The sequence below is a fragment of the Piliocolobus tephrosceles genome, chromosome 10 (genome assembly GCF_002776525.5).
Source record: "Piliocolobus tephrosceles isolate RC106 chromosome 10, ASM277652v3, whole genome shotgun sequence".
NCBI classification, from domain to species: Eukaryota; Metazoa; Chordata; class Mammalia; order Primates; family Cercopithecidae; genus Piliocolobus; species Piliocolobus tephrosceles.
The window spans coordinates 91,988,490-91,994,717 of record NC_045443.1 but is presented as its reverse complement, the minus strand read 5'-3'; the positions used below and the strand labels follow the sequence as shown (position 1 = coordinate 91,994,717).

General features: G+C 44.4%; 1 pseudogene; it reads right to left on the bottom strand.

Annotated features, from left to right (window-relative positions):
• Positions 1-3,106: 3,106 nt before the first annotated feature.
• On the bottom strand, positions 3,107-4,405 carry LOC111538760 (annotated as a pseudogene).
• Between the last annotated feature and the right edge of the window lie 1,823 nt (positions 4,406-6,228).

Genomic DNA, 6,228 nt, shown 5'->3' with positions numbered 1-6,228 from the left:
AAGAAAGTGGGAAGTGGGCACAGCACCCCTGTGAGGCTGAGGGAGGAGACCCCAAGACAGATGCATCCCCTCAAGAGACCTCGAGGGAATGCAGGAGTAGCAATCTCTTAAGAGCCTGCAGAAGCATCCATGAGAAAAAAATCAGCTGGGTCACAACAGAGATCCCAGCTGGCTTTTAGCAGTACCCACTTAGGAAAGACTCTACCGGTCATCTTACCAACACCCTGGCCCTAAGGGATCAAGTACGTCCTAGCAGCCTGGTAGGGGATAAGTGCTGGGTGGAAGGAGAAGAAGCATGAGGCAGAAAAAGAAACACCAGCCATGGCCTCTTTATACCTCAGGCTGTGGACCTGACACAGGTCTGGTGATGGAAGGGAGACATGATGCAAAATCATTCAGGTTTTTATTCATCTTGGACTATTCTGATTCCACAACTACAAATCTGTTTGCTAGGGAAAGTGACTTTGGATTATCTATTACCTGAGGATGAGGACAAAAGTCAAGGACCTGCCAGAGTTTTCATCCAGTAGGGGAATATCACCCCATGAAGAGTTTCCAGGGCCAATGGGGAACAGCAGTAGAGTTCATTTTCATCACACCTAATGAGCTGTGTGCTTGACATTCCAGTTACAAGCAGAGCTAAAGTGGATGAAGCAACAAGGCTTTATTTTTATTTTTATTTTTATTTCTTGAGACAGAGTTTCACTCTTGTCACCCAGGCTGGAGTGCAGTGGCACGATCTCGGCTCACTGCAACCTCCGTCCTGGGTTCAAGTGATTTTCCTGCCTCAGCCTCCCGAGTAGTTGGGATTACAGGCGCCCACCACCACACCTGGCTAATTTTTGTATTTTCAGTAGAGATGGGGTTTCACCATGTTGGCCAGGCTGGTCTCAAACTCCTGACCTCAGGTAATCCGCCCACCTCGGTCTCCCAAAGTGCTGGGATTACAGGCGTGAGCCACCGCACCCAGCCGAGGGTTTATTTTTCCCACCTAAAAAGAAGTTGGGAGGCAGGGGGCTGCAGGGTTGGTTTATTAGCTCAATGAAGGCCAAGGACCATGCTCAGCCCTCTTCTTGCTCTTGCTCTACTGGCCTCCCTCTATCAATAATGTCTCCCCTCCTGGCCACAATATGGCTGCCCTGGATCCAGACATCACATCCTCACACAGAAAAACATGCCGGACAGGCTCTCCTTCCATTTTACAGAGAGGAAAATATCCTCTAGAAGTGCCTCCGAAACACCAACTTTATGACTCTTGAGCTAGAACTTGGTCACATGACCATCCCTCCAACACATTTCCTGAATGTCTCTACTTCCTTACTGCCTAAGTTTCCTCAAACCAGTATAAATCAGTGCCTCCCTCCCAAGAATTGCTGCCAGTGAGGTCATCAACCACCTAATTGCCAAAACCAGTGCATGCATTTCACAGCCTGGCCTTACTTGGTTTCTAGATCAGTCAACACTGGAGACCTCTCCCTATTCTTTGAAGCTTAATCCTTCCTTAGGGTGTTTTCTCTCCAGGTGTCTGTGCACTTCTGCACCACTCTTCAGGGTTCTGTGGCTCCATTATTCACCCCCTCCTTCCTACACACCCTCCGTGGACCCAGATGCCACCTTTGTGGCAAATACTACTACAGTTGCATAGCTAGCACCTACCTCTTTTATAAGCAGTGGATCTATATTTTAAATTTCACCAACTTCTTTTATAAGCAGTGGATCTAGATTTAAATTTTAAATCTATATTTTAAGCAGTGGATCTATAATATTGGTTCAGGACATCCCTGGAGAACCTCAAACTAAAACACCAAGGTCATTGTTTTTTCCCTTACACCAAGTCTGCTCTTTCTGCACTCTTTATTTCCATTAAAGGCACCACCACCACCCAAGCTAGAAACCTCACAACCATCTTCCTCATCATTACCACCATCAACCCATGTCAATTCTACCTTCTAAATACATCTCAAAATCAAAATACATCTCAAAATCATCTTTCCATCTCAACCACAGCTGCACTGGTTCTGGTTCAGTTCTTCCCAGGACAGTTCTAACAGCCTTTTTTTTTTTTTTTTTTTTTTGCAGCTTACAAAACATAATTTTATTTAAATTTGTATAGATAAAAATCTACCAAAATTTTAACAAAAACTTTATCCAAATCCTTTCCCACAACAAAATTGGACATCATGGAAAAAAACAAAACAAAACAAAACAAACATTCAAATAAGGTTCCCATCTTTCTACCATAAACTGGTAGATTCTGGGAGGATGAGGAGTAAGAGATAAATGAGGAGAGAAGATACTGACACCCAACACAATTTGATCTTCAGTGTTGTCTCATCTTTAAATGACTTAATAACAGAGATTTCCATAAGAATCGGGATTCATTTTTGATACAAAAATGGAAGCTTCCACTCCAAAATCACAAATAAGGTTTCTGGTTTTCTTTTTGGTATGAGGTAAATAGTATATTCAATATTAAGGCAAATGGTAAAAACACATGAATGGTATATTAATGCAGACCTTCCATTAAATATATTTTGGAACACTCATGGATTTTTCAAACATATGTTGGAATTAGAAATCTGTAAAATCTGCTGCAGTGTGTAATAGCTATTTGCTTGAATGTCTTGGCAGTGCCTTTTTAGTAGCTAATATGTTCAGTGTAATCTTGTGCCTTTTTAGCAATTAATACATTAAATATAATCTTGTCTGAGTTTTTAAATGGTCTGTTTTTCTTTTTCATTATGTAGGATTAGATGCCCACCAAAATACTTGTAAATGAAGCAGGACCTGATTTCAAATTCTGTCTAGACACACAAGAGTTGGCCACACAGACCACTTCCCAAAGTCTGCAGAACACTGCCTACTGGGCAGGCTTACAATGACAAAAAAGTATGAGAATACAAGATATTATTTTTATAAAGACTCAAATCAGATTTAGGCTGTCTACATATATTATTCCAGAAAACACAGATTTAAGATTTTTCAGTGATTCTTGCCTTCTCCCCCCTTTTCCTCCCCAATGAGATAACCATTTCTTTCACAATGATGAACCGTCCCTTTTTATGGAAAAACGGCTTTCTTTCCCCATCGGATCAGGACAAAGACATTAATTCTTGGCCACACTGGCCACAGCCTTCTTGGCTGCATCCTCCAGGTCAATGGCTGAAGTAATGGGGAGTCCGCTGTTGTTGAGTATCTTCTGGGCCTCTTGGACGTTGGCTCCTTCAAGCTGGACCACCAGGGGCACCTTGAGTTCTAGCTCCCAGTAGGCTTTGGTGATCCCATTGGCAATGATGGCACAATTGACGATACCGCCAAAAATATTGACAAGGATGGCTTCAACCTTAGGATCAGCTCTGAGCAATCTGAATGCTTGATATACTTGAACTTCCTTTACACCACCTCCAAGATCCAAGAAGTTGGTTGGCTTCCCACCATTAAGGAAAATGATATCACAAGTAGCCATGGCAAGCCTAGCACCATTCACAAAGCAGGCAATGTTCCCATGTAGTCCTATGTATTTTAGATCATATTTGGCAGGTTCATTTTCAATGGGCTCATTCTCTGATTTGTCATCCATAGCAAATATGTCTTTTTGTCGGAATTCTGCATTGTCATCAAAGTTTATCTTGGCATCAAAACAGACAATTTGTCCTTCTGGAGTTTCACCAAAGGGATTCACTTCCACCTGAGTAGCATCAGTTTTCAGGAAGAGATTATACAGCTCCGTAAGTTGATCTGCAGTCTGGCTTTTCAAAGGCCCAACGAAGCCTAGATTTTCTGCCATCTGCTGAGCTTGGCTGTCCTTTATTCCTTCAAAAATGTCAACTTGCTCCTTAAAAATGAGCTCTGGGTTTGAAGCAGCCACCTCTTCAATGTCGACGCCCCGCTGGGGGCTGCCCACTAGCACGGGGCCATTGTAGGATTTGTCCATCAGAATTGCCAGGTAGGTTTCTCTGGAAATGTCAAAGGCTTCAGCAACCATCACCTTGTTAACTTTCACACCTTCTTTTGGAGTTTGTTTTGTCGCTAGATTGTACCCAATCATTTGTTTAGCCACCTGTCCCACAACATTAGGGTCTTTTGTTAAATGAACACCTCCTTTCAAACCACTATTAAAGATACCTTTTCCTCTTCCTCCAGCTAAGATCTGGGCTTTTAAAACAATTTCTTTTGCATTTGGTCTCTTAGCAGCCTCCAGAGCTTCATTCACAGTGTCTGCTACAAAGAATCTTTGAACTCTCACTCCGTTATTAGACATAAGTTTCTTGCTCTGGTATTCCTGCAAGTGCAGCCATCTTCTGGAGGTTGATTGAACTGCCTGGGACCCAGCCGCCAGGAAGCGGGGCCGCAGTGCTAGGGCGCGCAAAAGCTTTCCGGCCTGCGCTGCCACAGGGGACGCCATCTTAAACAGGAAACCCGGCACTCTAACAGCTTTTTAACTACTGCCCCTTTCCCTTTTTTCCTGCCTTGTATGAAGATGTGATGCATGGAACTGTGGCAGCCATCTTGCAACCATGAAGTGATGAGAGTGAGAACTAAAAGCCAAGGAGTTAAGGATGGCAGAAGACAACCGGACAGGAACTGGGTCTCTGTGACCCCCTTGAGCAGTTGAGTCAACGCCGGGAATCATCTGTCTGGAGACTGCTTGTGATGTGAAGTCATAAATGTCTTTCCTTATGCCTTTGTTAATGGCTATTAGTTGCATCATAAGCCATTCCTAATTGACATAGTGAGTAGGAAGATGAAGGTAACAATGTGAACAAACTTACAACATGTTGATGTGGCCCTCTTGAAGCAGCTATTTTAGTCTGAGAGGCAGTTTTGTTTGTTTGTTTGTTTTAGGTAGCTGGGGGAAAGCCAAACTATTAAATATTTAGTTTTTAATTATTGTTACTAGGTAGTATATTCAGTAGTCATCATGCCCACATCCCTTGTCCCTTGTTTGTCTTTTTCACTTAGGCCTGCTTTTAATTTTTAATATAAAACAGTATGTTGAGCAATTTTGTGGAGGGTGTTTTCAAATGGTCACGTCAAACATTCCCTGGGTCAAAATGACCCCGGCAAATAGGCCTCCGCCAAGTGTATGGCCTCACCTGGAGCAAAGGCATGGGAGGCAGGGATCTGTGGAGTAGGGTGAGGACACAGCAAGTTAAGATGGTGCGGGGGAGTCATGTGGGGTGGTACTCAGAGAGTCGGGGGTTGAGAGTAGAGTAGGGGCAAAATATGTGAAATGTAGGGCTTGTGAAATGTGGAAGCCCTTCTTCCCAAATGCAAACTGGGGGCACCCAATGCAAATTGGGGGCACCCATTTCACTGGGGTGTTCTTGGCCTCCATCCCATCCTGCCTATTTTGTGCACCTTCAGGTGGCCTGCTGTCATCTCAGCCCCACCTGGGTGCCTGTGGGAAACGTGGTTGCCCCAGTGTCACACAGGAAGCATGGCCATCTCTGCTGCTGAGGTCTGAAGTCCATCCTGGGGCGGAGGTATGGTCGTCTGGTTGGAAGCAGGGACCAGGAGACTTGACTGGAAGTTTCTAGTGTCTGATGCTGGTTGCTTAGGGGAGTCACCAGACAGTCCCCATGATGCCACCTGCAGAGGAAGTAGAAAGAAAAGATCCAGAGATCCAGAGCAGGGAGAGAGTGGAGGACCCAGAGGCTGATGGGGACAGTGCAGAGCATCCCCATCCGTATTCAGACATGCAGATGGATTGGAGTACTTGATGATAATTGCGCAGCATCCAGATTGGGAATGAAGAATTCAGCCTCCACCACAAGTGCAAAGTCCCTGGGACCAGCCATCCGGAGTCACCCAGTTCTTAATCACTGGACCTCTAGAGATAATGGTCCCCATCCTCACACTTCACCCTTCCCCAGACTGCCCCAAATGTGGCTCTTCTGATGACAGTATTCTCCAGGCTTTATGAAGCTTTACTAATTGTGGCTGGTTAGTTATTTCTGAACAAATTGTGTCCAGTCCTGGTGTTGAAGGATAGCACTTGAACAAACAGAGAAAACACTTAATAAACATTCCAAGGTCATTGGCCTTTGGAGAAAGCTTGTCTTTTGGTCATATCACTTCTTCTAATGTGGTTTTTTCCCCCTCAGAGAAGGGTGTTAGAGGACTGGGCATTTTCCCCTCTAGACATTGTCAGCGGGACAGTTCCATGAGTGTATTGACGGTTCCTGGTCATGTGCTGTGATCACCAAGGTTCAGCCAGTTTTGTGT